This window comes from Macaca mulatta, chromosome 7 (genome assembly GCF_049350105.2).
Source record: "Macaca mulatta isolate MMU2019108-1 chromosome 7, T2T-MMU8v2.0, whole genome shotgun sequence".
NCBI classification, from domain to species: domain Eukaryota; kingdom Metazoa; phylum Chordata; class Mammalia; order Primates; family Cercopithecidae; genus Macaca; species Macaca mulatta.
Window position 1 is genome coordinate 153,043,553 of NC_133412.1, and position 18,660 is coordinate 153,062,212.

The window sequence follows — 18,660 nt, forward strand, 5'->3', positions numbered from 1 at the left end:
AGTCCAATGTATTCTTGGGTATACAGCTTATGAAGGTATTTAAAACCTAAAGTATATTTATTCTGCATTTAAAAGTGTTTAGAGACTGCCTTGTGTGTTAATGTGTGCTGTACGACTAGCACTATTTAAATCCTATCCCACTGCATGCATTAATGTGTGCATCGAAGGGAAGAAGAGCAAGGGATGATAAACTGTGTTAACTGCACAGTGTTCAGCTAAGATTTATGTAAGAAAGAACAGTCTAGTGCATTAATGTGGATATTCTAAGATAGATGTTTATCTTAATGGACTCAGAGGTACTTACAAACAGCATAATTGCTGAAGTCATTTTACAAGGCATTTATTCAGAGTGATTACACTACTCTTACTTTTCTTTATATAAAGAATTCCACTTAAGGGTTTAAGTGAGACAGGCTAGTGTGGCCAAAGAATCATAGGTTCCTCCTAGCTGCTGCTCAGCTAAGGCTATTTGAAAGAAGGAGAAGCAAAACCCCAAATCTCCATTTTGGCACTTTGCAAAAAAGTGGTCCAAATGTTCAATCACTCCAGTTTTCAGATCTACATGATATTTGACTTACTTTAAACCTATAGTCCAGTCCTGCAAATAAGAAATTTATCTCTCTGGTACATGGTTGTAGAATTGAAACATTAGTTGCTTATGGACTTTTATGGACCATTGAGACATTTTCTGTCTTGAAAGCAAATGTACTCTTCCAGAGAAACTCCTGTTCTTTTTTTAAAGTTTTAACTGACAAATAATAATTGTATATGTAGGTACAACGTGATGTTGCAATGCCTATGTACATTGTGGAATGATCATCCCAGGATAATTAACATACTAATTACCTTAAATTCTTTGTAGCAAGAACATTTACAATTTATTTTTTTACATGAATGAATTTTAAAATATATAATGTTGAAATAGGCAATTCATTATTTACTTTAGTTACCATGCTGTGTAATAGATCAGAACCTATTTCTCCTGTCTGAAACTTCGTACTCTTTAACCAACATCTCCTCATTCCCCATCGACCTTTCCTTCCTCAGCCTCTGATAACCACCACTCCACTCTCTACTTCTATGAGTTTGACTTTTTAGATTTCTACATATAGGTGAGATCATATGGTATTTGTCTCTCTGTGCCTGACTTATTTCATTTAGCATAGTGTCCTTTAGCTCCATCCACGTTGTTCCAAGTAATGGAATTTCCTGCTTTTTAAAGGCTGAATATTATTCTATCCGTTGTGTATATATATCACATTTAAAAAATTTATTCATCCATTAATGGAAAACCTTCATTCTTGAAACAATAGCTTATAAAGCTATTTCTGCCCCTGATACCTCCAAAAATCAGAATGAGTAATAATTTCACAAGGATGGGAAATACTTCCTCTCTTCCACCTCATGCATGTCCATCCTTTGAACATGACTCCTGGTGTGTTAGTCTGTTCTCATGCTGCTAATAAAGACATACCTGAGACTGGATAATTTATGAAGGAAAGAGGTTTAATGGACTTCACAGCTCCACGTAGCTGGGGAGACCTCACAATCATGGTGGAAGATGGAAGAAGAGCAAAGGCATGTCTTACATGGTGGCAGGCAAGAGAGCATGTTTAGGGGAACTCCCCTTTATAAAACCAGTGGATCTCATGAAACTTATTCACTATCACAAGAACAGCACGGGAAAAACCTACTCCCATGATTCAATTACTTCCCACCAGGTTCCCTCCCATGACACGTGGGGATTATCAGAATTCAAGGTGAGATGTGGGCAGGACACAGAGCCAAACCGTATCACCTGTCTCACCCAATTCTGTTGAAATCAACAGACATTTCTTGAGTACCTGCTATCCATTCAAGTTTTTTTCTATGCACCCAGGCTCTGGTCCAGGAGTACAGTAACCCTGTGGGTGATTTCAGACCAATAATAAATAACACTATTAAGAACACATCACAGAAGAGTAACATCTCTGACTCACTGATATCCATTTCAAACCACATAACAATGGCATGAAGTAAACGTCACTGATTCAAATTAACAGAAGAGAAAACTAGGATGCAGTGTCTGTGATTGCCTTGGGCTCTCACCATAATGGACTGAGATCATGTTTTCTGACTCAAAACACAAAACTTTTCCCTTGATATAGTTGCCTCTAGATTCTGTCCCTTGTCTCCTTCAAATAGCAATCACATAGAAGGGAAAATAGTATAAGTCAATATATATTAAGTACGTTCAGTGTGATTACAAGAAACTATTGAGTTGCTATGCTAAAGGGAGTATTTTATTTTTCAGCTTTGGGATCAGAAAAACATTACATAAAGAAGTGTTTGGCTTGGACCTTAAAAATATATATATACAATTTCAGCAGGTATAAATGGAATGAAATGCAAATAGAGTTGGGTAAGGAGCAGTAGAAGCCGAAACATAAAGTTACAAACTTAATACACTTGTTCAGAGAATTGAAAACATTTAATAGTCAGTATGTGGAGGCATTTATAGGGACAAATGGTAATGGAAGATGATACTACAAAATTACATTGGAGTCCAGAGGTGGAGGATCTTGAATTTTAATTTTTTTTAAGTCTAGCCTTTGATCGTGAGATAAATTTGAACCAACAGAGTGAAACATGAAAACTATATTTTTATCCTGGAAGCACTTTCTAGAGTTCATTAAGAGGAGGAGATAAGGGTAAATGGGGAGTCTGGGTAGGGAATTTTAAGATTCATCCATATAAGCAACCAGGGCAGTAGGAACGAAAACAGGAGTAACATTTTAGAGATGGCTTTGCATGACTTGGTGCCTGGAGGTGTGACGGGGAGCAGGGAGGATTTGTTACAGGAAAGAGGTCCCTATTTAGACCCCAAGAGAGGGTTCTTGGATCACACACAAGAAAGAATTTAGGGTGAGTTCATAGCGTACAGTGAAAGCAAGTTTATTAAGAAAGTAAAGGAATAAAAGATTGGCTATTCCATAGAGCATCCCCAAGGGCTGCTGGTTGCTCATTTTTATGGTTCTTGATGATATGCTCAACAAGGGGTGGATTATTCATGCCTCTCCTTTTTAGACCTTATAGGGTAACTACTGTTGTCTCTTGATGATATGCTAAACAAGCCACGGCATTTTTCAACTGTTATGTTGCTAATGGGAGTGTAGCAGTGACGAGGAGAAGAGGTCACTCTCATCGCCATCTTGGTTTTGGTAAATTTTGGCTAGCTTCTTTACTGCAACCCATTTTATCAGCAAGGTCTTTATGACCTGGATCTTGTGCTGACCTCCTATCTCATCCTGTGACTTAGAATACCTTAACTATCTGGGAATGCAGCCCAGTGGGTCTCAGCCTCATTTTACCCAGCTCCTATTCAAGTTGGAGTTGCTCTGGTTTAAGCACCTCTGACAGATTTAAAGATGACCCTGAGGGTTTGGGCTTGTTCCTAGAGTGTAAGGACACCATAGACAGAGGCCAGGAAGGCAGCAGAGGGAGGAGATAATCAATTCAGTATGGGATGTGGTGACTGCTGATGTTTCTAAGATATTTAATTGAAAATATTGTCCCTTATGTGTTAGTCTGTGTTCTGTTACTATGAAAGAAATATCTGAGACTGAATAATTTATAAAGAAAAGAGGTTTATTTGGCTCAGAGTCTATAGGCTGTACAAGCAGTGCCAGCATCTGCTTGGCTTCTGGCAAGGCCTCAAGAAGCTTTTACTCATGGTGAATGGCAAACAGGGAGCAGGCATGTCACATGGTGAGAGAGGGAGCAAGGGAGACAGGAGGCAGAGGTGCCACCCTTTTTTTAATTTAATTTTTTGAGACAGTGGCACGATCATGGCTCACTGCAGCCTCAAACTCCTGTGCTCAAGCAATCCTACTGCCTTAGCCTCCTGAGTAGCTGGGACTATGGGCCTGCACCACCACATCTAATTTTTAATTTTTTAAAATTGTTTTGTTGAGATGGGATTTCATTATGTTTCCCATGCTGGTCTCAAACTTCTGAGCTCAAGTAATCCTCCCTCCTTCACCTCCAAAAGTTCTGGAATTACAGGCGTGAACCACTGTGTCTGGCCCAGGCTTTTATTTATTTATTTATTTATTTATTTATTTTGAGACGGAGTCTCGCTCTGTCACCCAGGCTAGAGTGCAGTAGTGCAAGCTCGGCTCACTGCAACCTCCACCTCCCAAGTTCAAGCGGTTCTCCTTCCTCAGCCTCTCGAGTATCTGGGATTACAGACGCATGCCACCACACCTGGCTAAATTTTTGTGTTTTTAGTAGAGGTAGGGTTTCACCATCTTGGCCAGGTTGGTCTTGAACTCCTGACCTCATGATCCATCTGCTTTGGCCTCCCAAAGTACTGGGATTACAGGCATGAGCCACCATGCCCGGTCCGGCTCAGACTCTTTTAAACAATCAGATCTCACGTGAACTCATTACCATGGGGAGGGCACCAAGCCATTCATGGGGGACCCACCCCTCTGACCCAAACACCTCCCACCAGCCCCACCTCCAACATTAGGGATTATATTTCAACATGAGATTTGGAGGGGACACACATCCAAGCTGTGGTGGGCATTGTAATCACAGTGGAGCTTTCCTCATCAGGTTGATATCCAGGTCCCACTCCTGGGTATTGCTAGAATGTCACCTGGTGACTAATGAGCCCCAAAGGTGGAGACCAATCCCGTGGGGCCCTTGCATCCTCTGCTTGTGGTTCCTCTCTCTATTGCTCTTTTTTTTTTTTTTTTTTTTTTTTTTTTTGAGACGGAGTCTCGCTCTGCCGCCCAGGCTGGAGTGCAGTGGCCGGATCTCAGCTCACTGCAAGCTCCGCCTCCCGGGTTCACGCCATTCTCCTGCCTCAGCCTCCCGAGTAGTTGGGACTACAGGCGCCCGCCACTGCGCCCGGCTAGTTTTTTGTATTTTTTAGTAGAGACGGGGTTTCACCGTGTTAGCCAGGATGGTCTCGATCTCCTGACCTCGTGATCCGCCCGTCTCGGCCTCCCAAAGTGCTGGGATTACAGGCTTGAGCCACCGTGCCCGGCCTATATTGCTCTCTCTGTTATGATTGGCTCCAACTTCTAGTAAGAGAAAACTCTACCTGCAGTGACTGAAGACAGGATACATTTTCTTATTTAATAAGAATTTCGAAGTTTAGAGAACACAAAACTGCTCAATTTGGCTCCTATAATAGGAGCCAAATTTTCATTTTATCATAAATATTATAATTAATAATTATAAATTATACTTATATTATACATTATAATTAATCATTATTATAATTATAATCAATTTATAATAAATTATATATAAATTATTTGATAATAAATTTTTATTTTATAATTGTCAGATTTAATATTTGACAATATCTGAGTCAGCTTCCCAGTTCTTTTCTTGGCTTTCCCCCCAACTTGCCACCTTATGGGTATAAGGTGATTGCTACAGCTCCACATATCCTGTGCAAACCCAAGGAAGAAGGGAAAGCAGTGAGACCAGCTGAGTCTTTTTCTTTTATCAAGAATAGAACAAGCATTTCTAAAGCCTCTAGAGGATTTGTTTGTTTAGCTCTTTGTCCACAGCTACGACATGGCCACTTTTAGTTGTAAAGGAGGCTTGGTTAGGCTGGTCACATGCCAGCCCTAGCAAGGAGGAAGAGGGGAATAGATATTGACAATGTCTACAATAGTCATCTTCCCTGCTACACTGAAAGCACTTTAAAGGCAGGCACCAAGCTCCATCAGGGCTTACTTATGTCCATGTTATGCCACACTTCTCACCTGGCACTTTGCTGGACATATAAAGACCTGAGATGAGAAGTGTTTGAGGAGACACTTCCTGTCTACTGTGCTAAGCACTTCTTGTGTCTTTTGGGTTCTCTGAGCAGCTGTAGGAGTATAGAAGCCTCCAGATATATGTTAAACTCTTTTACAGCACCTCTCGAAACAGAAAAAAAAGCAAGAAAAAGACTACAAGCTGGGAGGAAATCTATGCTGCTGTAAAAATAGAATAGGGCTTGAGTGCATTCTTCAGTAATGAATGCATGAAAAGAAGCCTCTTCAATTATAAATGTGGCTTCTCTTGTTTATTGCCCAGTAATTCTGTTTTATTGATTTTTGTTTACTTCCAATCACCTCAAATGAGACTGTGGTGCTTAGAGATCTTGATCCCTAAAAGTTTGTCATTAAAGCTACTCTGCTATATTTAGTTGTTTCTTTTTTGCTCAAAGCGTTTGAATCAATATGTATACAAATGAAACACTTTTTCCTTTGCTCCCTAGAAGACTACAGGAAAAAAATCTAGAAAAACTAAATACAGACACTTAGATTTTTTTTTTAAAGTCCCAGCAAATGACATATTGATTTCTTTCAAAGAGGCAGAGTGTAAATTAAAAATATTTTTCTGACACAGTTTTTAAAGACGCCACTGACTCAGCAGAGTTTGGGCTTATTGGCTCTCTCTTCCTAAAGGGCTAGGGTGGAAAGGCAGCCCACTTTTCCTGAGATCAGCTGGCTTTCCAAGTTCTTCAAGGGAAGTTAGCCTTAAAGCCAATGCGAGCAAAAGTTCTGGATTCCCTATGATCAGGTCTGAGTTCCGGTTTTGTCATCTACCACATCACTTCTGTGTATAAAAAGATGTTGTATTTCTTTTTTTTTTTCCCAGAAAATTGTATGGTCATCATTCTTTTTCAAAGTGCTTGCATTAAAACCCAGAATTCTCCGAAATGGAAAGAAGTGGAAATAAACAAAAGCTGCACCCTTATTAGAGAAGATTGTCTGGAATGTTATTAAATGGGTTTGGGCAGATAGAGAGGGGAGTGAGGGTGGGAGCGTGTGCATTAAAAGAGCCACACCAGTATAGGAATAGGAGTGCTGTTTCCTCCTAGTACCTTTGAGAGAGTAAAGCTAGTTAAGACCCACAGTCATGAGGCTGGGTGGGAAGCACGAGGGTCCCGGTTTCAGGAACATAATCTATTTGTCATAATTTGAGTTTCTGAAACCATGTCACATTCCTTTGGCCTGTTCAAAATCATTTTTCAGAACTGTTCTCAGGGGTAGCTATATAATTTGTGGAAACCAATGCAAAATAAAACTAAGGAGTCCCTTGCCCAAAAATCAAGAAAAAAAAAGTGTTAAAAGTGCTAGAATAGAATTTCTTTTCCCTTTCTTCAATATTTATGTTTCTTATTTACTATTGAATGACATTTGAGGAAATAAAAATGTAAACTAGCATGAATATTAGCATTCATGTTTATATTATGTGCAATGTCAGTTTTAAATCCAGATATAAGAGCATTCAGCTCAAATGCAGAATCACTGAAATAACTTAATTTGTATGTCATAGCCCATATACGCATATGTCTTTTGTTCTTACTGGAAGAGTGGAAATGCTATCCAAAAGTAACTTACTGCTTTTTGTTTCACTTCTTGATGCACGCACATGCCAACACTTTTTAACTTCAGCCTACTGATATATCTGGTAGAACCAAAAAGAAGAGAGAGGTCTCTGGCCAGGTGCCGGGGCTCATGCCTGTAATCCCAGCACTTTGGGAGGCCGAGGCAGGCAAATTACGAGGTCATGAGTTCGAGACCAGCCTGGCCAACATGGTGAAACCCCGTGTCTACTAAAAATAAAAAAAATTAGCAGGGCGTGATGGCAGGCACCTGTAATCCCAGCTACTTGGGAGGCTGAGGCAGGAGAATTGCTTGAACCTGGGAGGCGGAGGTTGCAGTGAGCCAAGATCACACCACTGCGCTCCAGGCTGGGCAACAGAGTAAGAGTCTGTCTCAAAAAAAAAAAAAAAAAAAAAAAGAGGTCTCCGGGTTATCCTATCTTTCCCTTTCATGTCATTATCTTTAGTGTAAATGGTTGGTTGACATAGAGACTTAAGAAAGGATGTGATAGGTTCTCCTGATTGTGTTTCTTAGAATGCCATGGCCTTCTCTCTGTTGTCTAAGCAACTTCTGGTTCAAAGGGAGAGCATGAGCTCCTGGGGCTGTCAGTGTTCCAACTTAGCCACTAGATACAACATCCTTACCTATTATACAGAGGACGTGATATAGAGCCCGGAGAGAGGAAAAGCAAAGGAGGCCAGCTTTGGCCTGAGAACTTACCCTAGTTACTCTTGCCTAGAAGACAATACCAACCTCCCAAGGAGAAATATTGGGGGATAAATTCAAATAAAGCTGTTTGATTCAGATTACTCCTATATGTGGCGAGTCCACAGGATCCTGTGCCATTGGGACACCAGGAACACTGTATGAGGATGAGTGGCAAGGAATGGAAGTAGACGCACGTGTTGCATGTATCTCCTCTGCTTGCTTTCATGCCCCATTGTTCCACTGAACTTCGCTTACAAAGCACAAGTGCAAAGATGAATGATTGGGAATTTCAAGATGGTAAGATGAGAGCACACAACCTAGCAAAGGGTCTTTGTGAGCAAAAAGCCCTGTGGATGACCTCATGGATCTCATGCCTGTGATTACACCTACTACATTTCTAACACCCATTTTGACAGCAAATGAGTGTTGCTGTTTATGAACTAGAACAGGGAAAAATGATTAGCCTCACTGTCCATCAGAAATGAGAAACAATTCATCTCGTCTCTTTCCACATAGAAGTTCTGTTGTGTTTGCTTTTGTAAAGTATTTTGAATCAATATCTAAGATGGGTTTATCTATTTACTACTAACTGCAGGCTGGGAATAAGGATGTGACTTCTGGGGCTGGGTTTCTGAACTTCTTAATTTAATAGTACCTGAAGACGTTCCCTAACTAGAGATTTTTTATATAAATCATATAGCTTTATGGGAACCCATCCTCCCACATTTCTCTGTGGGAGATTGGTATTTTCTTCTAGGCATGAGTGGGGATAAATTCTCAATCCAAAGCTGACCTTTGCATTTTTCCTCTACTGGGACTTCACACCATGTTCCTAAATTGACTCTCTTTTCCTTCATAGTTCTGTCCCAGACTCACTGGCTGCAGATCACTTGTAACTCCCTATTTTATTAAGTCCAGTTTCAAATACCCAAAACTTGCTTTAAGTTCTGCTGTTGCTCTAACACCTGTCTCTGACTTTTCTAACATTATATTACAGGCTGAGTGGGATATACTTTTTTTTTTTCCCTCAGTGCAATAAGGAAAAGATAGCCTTGTATTTCTAGAAGTTGTATTTTATATTCACTTCGTTGCATTTGATTGTTCTGGGTAAGTTGTCTGTGCCACATACTAAGTTTTGGGAAGCACTAACATGCACTCTCTTCTTGTGTTTACATCTTCTTGAGCTTGCATCTCTTTCTTAGAGGGAAGGCTTGAGGGAGGAAAATAAGAAGAAAGGAAGGGAAGAAGGGAGGGAAAAAAGTAGATTAGATATGGTCTATTGGAGCTTCAGCTAAATTTCCCTTATAATGGTTAGACCCTAAATACTCAAAATGAGTATTTGTGGTGTAAACAAAAGAGCTAACAGTGGAAAACACAGCCAAGACTTTCTCATTAGCAATCCTAGAGAGGACAGTACCAATAAGAAAGAAGAGCAGCCATCAAAGCCAGGTCTTTATGTGTATGTAATCAACAGGCATCCAATCTAGATTCTTAAAAGATGGTGTGGTTTGGGTGGATGGTTTTATTTATTTTATTTTTCTGTCTCCTAAATAATATGTAATTTCTTCAGGCCAAGAAATAAATTGAAAGGATTTAGAGGGATTTGCTTATCAGTGGAACACCACGTAGCATTACATTCCTCCTGCTTTTGGGAAGGTACATTGAAGTTTGGTTAATCTTCTGTGGTTCAATACTCCTCTTCTCTCTGTCAGCCTGCCTTGAACAACAGATTAATCCCTTTTCCACCCACTCTCTTCTCCTTCCTCCCTCCCCTCTCTCTTGATCTACCCTTCCCTTTTTAAGCAAAAAGATGAAAAATCTTAAAAGTGAGGAAAAAAATTTAAGCTGCTGCACCACATTTATTTATATAATCCTAGAAGACCTCAAGGATAGAAATAAAGGATCCCAATCCTCGGCACAAAATTTGGCCAAGCTTAGCTTGGTTTTTCTACTGTTAATTAAATCTTGAGTCTGCAAAGGGATTTCCTTAAAGACTAATTCATTAGCAAAAGTTATTATAAGTCATGTCATTCTTCATCCTGCTCTAGTATATGCATTGTGGAAAACAAGAAAAATAATATGCTGACTACTGAGGATGGGTAGAGGTTTTAAGGAGTGGGTGATACTATTTGCTTGAGTTCCTATGTAGTCTACTGTCTTTAGTGACAATGAGTAATCATTGTTACTGTTGGGTGATGCTTATGAGCCCAACAGTAATTTTAAGATTTTATAGCTAATGATTTAGCAACTAATCAGTGTTTTCTGGTTTGACTTGGCTTAAATCTCAGTAGTCTGTAAAGTCCATTAGGACAAGGACCAGGTCAGCCTGGCCCCAAGCACAGTGATTGACACATTATAGGCAATTAATAAACACTTGTCAAGGAAATTAGTGAGTGAATGAGACAATGTAAATGTCAGTGCAAATGTAAATAAAATCATATGCCCGGAATTTTTTTATTAATTCAGTTTTAGAGAGCTCTGTTCCAATAACCTAATTTTGGTCAGACGGAATGCAGTATCTTTAGCTCAGGGCAATTCTCTTTAAAGCTTTCTCATTTCATGGAAATATGAGCAAGTAAGTTATGCATGTAGTCATATCTTGGCAAGTGATTATCTTCAGGAGTAGGTAGAGGGAAGAGGGGAAAGTTATAGCTGGAAGAACCCATGACACAAACGCGGTAAGACAGTTTTAAAATTCACAGGGTGTTGTTCCAATAGAAATACTTAAGCTCATAGACATAGGATACAAGGGTCACCTCAGATAGTATCTTAACAAGACTAGAATTCTGTCCCTTCACCTCCAACATTCAGGATCTGCTTCATGAGATGCCCCCATCTTTCACACTTGAGTATGACAAGTTAAAGTCATTTATGTTTCATGTTATCATAACAATGTCAGTGACTTTCAAGGGTAACTATAAATGGGTTTAATCAGAATAAAATAAGAGTATAGGTATCACAGTCATAAAATCATACCACATTTTGAGGTTGTTTCTGTATTGGGCTTGGATTCAGTGAGAGGGATGAGAGAGACAGGGAGATAATGACTTCTAACAAGCTTGCCCAAGCTCTGTGTTTTTTCTGTTTTTGGTTAAATATAAAAATCATTGACCATACATGGTGGCTCATGCCTGTAGTCCCAGCACTTTGGGAGGCCAAGGTGGGTGACTCACTTCAGCCCAGGAGTTAGAGACCAGCCTTGGCAACATGGCAAGACCCTGTCTCTACAAAAAAATAAAAATAAATAAATTATTCAGGTGTGGTGGCATGTACCTGTAGTCCTAGATACTCAGGAGACTGAGGCAGGACAATCATTTAAGCCCAAGGAGGTCGAGTCTGAAGTGAGCCATGATTACGCCCCTACACTCCAGCCTAGGTGACTGAGAGACACCCTGTCTCAAAGAAAAAAAAATCATCCAGTTGTGTGTTTGGGTGTTAGCACTGATCAAAGATGAGACTGTGTGTTGGCAACAATTTAGTAAAGAAAATCTTAATAGATACCTTTGAAAAAATGGTCAAACTTTTCAAATCTCATTCAAGGTTATAGGCTTAGAGTCAATGGGTATTAGTTAATTGAAGAACTCTCTCGGGCAACTTGTATTTAAATAGAGAATGAACATTCAGAATGAAGCTAGATGGGTCCTCTCTCATCTGAGATATTCAGAGCTCCAACTCCATCTCGGAATGAAGGGATAGAGGGGAAAGAACTAAAACAGCAAGGATTTAAAGGAATTTAATTCTTTTTAGCATGGAGCAGCTGCAGAGATGTATGGCTGTTTTCTGTGGGGCTTCAGAATATTTATGGGCCTTTCCCTTTTCCTTTTTCACTGGAAGAAAGGAGATCATCATTCTTGAGTGTGTTATTTATAATTTCATAAAGCTGTTCTGTGGCAGGACTTATTTTATCTCATACTTAATCTCAAATAACCGTGCTCCCAAGGAGATGGGTGGGGAAAAATGATTATCCCTCAAAATGATTAGCCTATTACCAGTGTAAAATAAAGAGCTGAAGGGTGGAATTTGAAGTTACAAAAGCAGTTGGGCAGTAAGGAGGGGACAGAGTGAAACGGTCTTGAGCAGTTCTGATCACAGCTCACAGCAGTAGACACTTTTCTCATGCCCAATCATGGATTAATAATAAAGAACAGTGTAGAACCATTGCTGAGAAAGGGTAAAACTCTTCTGAGTACATAATTATAAGCCAATGATTATAGAAGCAATAACTCACTGGAGGAAAATATGTCAGATTTGTGAAACTTAGGGAACTGGAAGGTAAATACACCCATAAATTTACTTGGGTGGACGGAGTTCTGAGCTTTCTTCTGTCCCAGCTTTATTCTAAGGTAATTTCAATAAACATTGTTAGGGGGGGAAAAAAGAACATAAATGCAATAAAAAATCTTCCAGGAAAGGAATATATAGGGCTCCTGCCAGAGAGATATTTTATTGAAAGTTATTATAATACCTATCTTTAGTTTTATGAGTCCTAACACAGAACAAAGTAATTTCAACACGTGGATTAAAAATCTGAAATACATATTTTAACATGTAGTAGTATGAATTATTGTTTTTAATATAGGACTTGGCTAATATATAGGGGCAGAGCAATATTTTTCTCCCCGTGAGAAAGCAAGGTAAGGTGCTTAATATGCACTGTGAAATTGCACTGCAGTCATACTCATGCACTACGTTCTATAAACCGTGTGTTTATAGAATGGGACAGATGACACTGGTGAGATGCAGGGAATGGGGGAAGGAGAGAAGTCTGATAGGGCATGACATTAAATATATGCTCATTATCTAAGTTTTCAAGAACAACATAGCTCAAGTAGTGGTCACACTCTTTCTAGTCCATCCCTTCCCTCCAGTCATCCTGTACTACTAGTGGGTATACAAATAAACCATGTTTTAGATCTCTAAGCCTTTGCAAATACTGTTTCACCTGAAATGCCCTTCTTCTCCAGCCCACTGTCCTCACTTCTTCCCCATCTCACCACTGCCTGTCCCTCAGGACTCATTTCCCACACACTCTCTGCTTTCTTGCCGTCTCCTCCCTTCGCACATTAACGCTTCCTCTTGACAGAGCATTCGGTTTACTATGTCAAGTTTGCCTGTTTACTTGCCTGTCTCATCAGAGACTGTGAATTCCCAGAGCAGAGGAACTGTGTCTTATCTATAGCTTTATCCCTTATAACTGTTAACGTGCTTGACACATAGGTATTTGAAAAAGATTCCTTAAAGTAATGAATGAATGAAAAAAGCACCTTGATGACATATACCACTGACAGTAAATCTAGCAGCCCAACCACTGTGAAAATTATTTGGTTTGTTGGTGGTCATAGATTTTTTAAAAAATTCTTCCTTGGATAACTTAGAGAATATTGGTATTTGACATAGGGGAACCATCATATGCGAACACTTTAAGTGTAGCCATCGAAAGTCATGAGAGCTTTAGACAATCATTGTGAGGGGAAAAAATCTGAAGATGACATTGAAGGCACCTTGATAAACATTCCCAACGTAACTATGCACAGAAGAGTTTCCTAAAGCAATACTGTTTCCTGAAGGAGCATGGATGGTGGGCAGTTAAAAATAATTCACTATGAGTGTGTATACCCTTGGTTACTGTGAGTGCTAAATTAATATGAATTAACAGCTCAGCGCAAAGCCTAAATGTAGCCAGTGTTTATTAAATGATAAATGTTATTAGTAGGCATGATTCTAGATAGTCCAGATATCTGTTTCTTTGCAGGCATACTAACTGCTCTTTCTTCTAAGTAATTAACAGTAATTACAGACAATGGTTGTGATTATGGGAAAATACACACACATTTAGCCTAAGGCTACAACATTTTATTAAAAGGCAGAGGTCCACAGATTTGTTCTACTCGTAGCAATTCTATTCTGAGTCTGAGTATATCTGCAACATGAAACCTGTTTTACAAGCCATGGAAAGCAATCAAAGTGTGTCTTTTCTTTCAAGGTTCAGCATCAGATCCTGCATTTGCTTACATCTGAAATAGAACACAGACTGAAAAAATCCAAAACAACTACAACAACAACAACAACAACAAAAAGTGTTTAAAGAAAGCCCTGGGTTTTCTGAAAGTATCTTTGAATCCAATTGCCATTAATTTAGGATATGATCTTAAGCTGCTCATATCATCCGAAATCCTTGGTTTGTAATGTTTGGATTTTCTAGATGTTAGGGACAGGAGTAGTTTTTAAAAAGTCTAAGTGTAGCATTCCTGATTCTAAACCTTTTTGCAAATTAAGGCCTCTGGCAGAGGAAGTCTTTCCATACTACACAGTGTTCTATGGCAGGTGTGGCCAATGTTGCATGCAAAACAGGCAAAGAGGGACTGAGATGTTTGTAATTGCTTTGGGAGTTTCAGTTGGCTGTACCTCTAAGTGGTAATGGTGAGGTCTGAGGGACAGAAAGGAAGGAACTGAATTCATATAAGACCCACACAGATTGTCTAGATTCACAGCCACTGAAAACAGATCACCTTTGAATGATTGTTTAAGCTCTTTATGAGTACATTTTTTCCTTATCACGCCTCATGGCAGGTGCAACTAGAAATAGTATGTGTACCATAAAATGGAAGTAATGAGTTGTCAGCAACAAGGAACACTTCTAATGTAGGGTAAATCATAACAAATAGAGCACATAGGCAGATACCAAATTTATTTAAATTAGGAGTGACTATCAGGCTTGGAATTACTTTGATTAAGAAGCTGATGTTGATTAACTGATTTAGTTACTTAGTAAAGAAACTAAGTGAAGTGTGTACACACACACACACACACACACACACACACATCTCAGGTCATCTTCTGAATCTAAGTGGAGAAGTTGGGATTCACAGTTGTGCTATGTCTAGGGCTAGGCCCATTTTTATGACACACTGCTGGATCATTTCCCCTTTAAACTCCTTTGAGTCTGGGCACCATTGCTAGGAGCTACTGGTAAAATGTGGTTCTGTTGCCTAGGAAGAACACTGTATTCATATGTACTCATATAAAAGATCAGCAGAAAACAGATCTTTGGGCAAAGTGGAGCATAGAGAGGGTTAAAGGTGGGAAAAGGGGGTCAGAAAGTGAAAGATGATGTGTGGGGTCTGCAGTGGGGATTAGGGGCCCATTCTTGGGATGGAATTGGAGGTGGAGAAGGGGTGGGAGAGTGGGGCTGGGTATGGTGTCACCTAAACCACAGGGGAGAGAAACTTCATAGTATGAGAGAAAACCAAGGAAGCTGAGAGGAAGGCAGTAAGAATCTTTTCAACCTCAGAGTCTACTCCTTTTTCTGAAGAAAAAAAAATTACATTTTTTCTTTTGGCCCATGCAAATGAAGATGTCTCCTTTGAGTTAAAGATTCAACTAATATTATGTTAATGTATGTTTTGGTTTCTACTGAAGTTATGCATTGTTTTTATACATTTGTTCAATGGCCTTTATTTTTTTATTTTTTATTTTTTTTGAGACGGAGTCTCGCTGTGTCGCCCAGGCTGGAGTGCAGTGGCCGGATCTCAGCTCACTGCAAGCTCTGCCTCCCGGGTTTATGCCATTCTCCTGCCTCAGCCTCCCGAGTAGCTGGGACTACAGGCGCCCGCCACCTCGCCCGGCTAGTTTTTTGTATTTTTTAGTAGAGACGGGGTTTCACCGTGTTAGCCAGGATGGTCTCGATCTCCTGACCTCGTGATCCGCCCGTCTCGGCCTCCCAAAGTGCTGGGATTACAGGCTTGAGCCACCGCGCCCGGCCTCGCCTTTAAACTTTATTGCCAGGCTTTCAGTTTTGAAAGGAGCTCATTAGATTTTCATTAAGTCACCAGCTTTCACTCAGTACTAGGGACCAAAGCCCTACTGGGCCATTCTGTAAGGCCCTTACAGTTAAATCATTAACGATTTCCAGTTGAACGCGCTTTAGCATTGTCTTCTCAACCTCTCTATTACCACCACCCTAAGGAGTTTTTTCAGATAAGTTTTCCCCCTAATTGCCCTTTTCCAAAAAAGTTTCAATTCCAAAGATATACTATATATTCATTTATGTAACTGTGGCCTTTTGGAGGGTCACAAACCATTGTAATATTTAAGATTCTCCCCCAGCCCAAACCAACCTTTCCTGCCTTTGGTGGGAGACATTGCCATGAAGAACGCATACTTAAAAACTGCTAAACAATGATTTTGGTCCTTCCAAAATAGTGTTTTGCTCTTATAATTGCCTTATTTATTTGAACAGCTAACGCTTTTCCCACTTACCATCTCCTTTCCCTAAGTAACTAGAAGTGGAGCTATTATAGGGCCGCCTCTCAGCAGGAAACACCAAGGGAATATGCTTACCATGTCTCTAACACAAATAACAGTCCCCCAGGATGTAACTACCAGTTTCAGTTGCTGGAACTGAAATGAACAATTCAGTAGTGTGTTTTTTTTTTTTTTTAAGTATGTTTAAAAATTCTTTTTTCGGTGTGGGGAGGAAGAGCATCAGAATAAACAGCTAATGCACATGGGGCTTAATACCTAGGTGATGGGTTGATAGATGCAGCAAACCACCATCGTACCCATTTACACCTATGTAACAAACCTGCACGTTCTGCACATGTATCCTGCAACTTAAATAAGATTTAAAAAAAAAATTCATTTTTTCTGCTAACCTTGAGGAGCAAGGTTTGAACTATCCCCCTTTCAGATGTAGAATAAACATCAATATTGTTGTGTAGGACACTTCTCTGCCATTGTTCATTAAATCAATGAATTATCTAATGTGGGTTTTCCAATTCTTTGCTGTGTACAGTTGTTTTGTACCTAGGATGTCTATTTTAAACAAGGATGTTTTCTGGAAATCCTGAGTAGAAAGGCTGCCATATGTATTCATTTATTAGGACTGCCATAACAAAATATCCCAGACCAAGTGGCTTAAACAATAGAAATTTATTTCCTCGAAATTCTGGAGCCTAGAAGCCTGAAATAAAGGTGTCAGCAGACTTGGTGTCTTCTGAGAACTCTCTCCTTGGCTTGTAGATGACTATCTTCTAGTGTCTTTATATGGCCTTCCTCCCACTGTGTATGTCTGTGCCCTAATCCCCTCTTTTTAGAGGGACAAAAGTCATATTGGATTAGGGCTCATCCTAAGGTTTCATTTTAACTTCATTACCTCTTTAAGTCTTTGTATCCAAATATAGTCACATTCTGAGGGAGTAGGACTTCAACATATGAATTTTGAGGGGACATAATTCTGTCCATAATGTAAGACCAGGTATAAAGAAGCCTATTGCAAGCCACAAACACAGAATTTGACTAAGATGTATTTATTGGAATTCCCACTTTGTGTTTTTTACTAGCTGTATGTCTTTCAGCAACTCACTTAACCTGTCTAACTGCAATTCTAATTGAACATATGATAGTCATCCCTGTCCCAAAAGATGGTTGTGAGAATTGTGTCTAATTAATAACTATAACTAAAAAGTATATATATATATATATGTGTGTGTGTGTGTGTATGTATGTATGTCTAGGACAGCATCTAGCTTGTAGTAATTGCTCAATGGAAGGGAAATGGTTTATTACCTCTTCCTCTTGAATTTGGATCCAGACTTTAGTACATTTGGGAACTGGAAGATCGACAAGTCAGTAAATATTAGTAACATCAAGAAGGGGAAATAAATGAGCATTATTGAACTATAATATATTGAGTCCTCTTAAGCATATCATAGACCAAATGTTTGTTTTTTGCATGAGATCTGCGTAGATTCATTCGTTCAATATTTATTGCGCATGCAATATGTACCAAATGCAGAAAGCAGTCATCTCACTTACTCTATGGAGGGCTCTTCTCATAGCTGATACTCGGTCTCCTATATTTCTTGTAATAGATTCCCTGGGATTGGGGAGTTTCTGCAAGACTCAGAATTTAAAAGGTGCTTCAAGTTGAACTACTATTATTGCAGTCAAAACTGTTTTTGCTCTCTTCAGGAACAGCCTTACCTGTGTTCAGGGACTTTTGTGTGGTATCATGCTACTGGTCCACATTACTAACTCGACTATTGCAGCAATTACATGAATGATAAAAGCCACTATGCTGTTCCTGAAGAGAATGCATTCCACAGCATTCATTAATTATCCCAGCCTGTAGATGCACAACTACCCCTGCATACACTTGAGACCACACACCATAAGGATTGAAACTCTCTCAAAGTCACAGTGACTTTGTGTTGCTTTGTACTCTTACATTGTCCATCCTTTACAACAGCCCTTCTCCTGTCCTTCTGATTCTCAGAACTCAAAATCAGAATGAAGTAAGGCTGTGCAATGTCATTTATGGGGATGGGTTAGGCTTAAGTCTGCTGGAACCACCTTGGGTCACCCAGCTCTACGGAAGACACCCCTAGATGGTCTAGACCCAAAGTCATTCTCAGCCACACAGTAGTTAAGAATTCTCCATCCTACAGTATGCCCTTCTTTAGAATAATAATCATAATGATGGGAGATGGGACACAGTGATAAATCTTTGATGTCTTTGTTCATTAGTTTCCTTATCTATCTCTCTCTCTTCTCTCTCTTCCCCTACCCC

General features: G+C 39.6%; 1 protein-coding gene across 6 annotated transcripts in view; it reads left to right on the forward strand.

Annotated features, from left to right (window-relative positions):
- The window catches only part of LOC144329353 (neurexin-3-beta), a 584,055-nt gene that overhangs the window by 507,938 nt on the left and 57,457 nt on the right, over nt 1-18,660 (forward strand). The window lies entirely within an intron of this gene.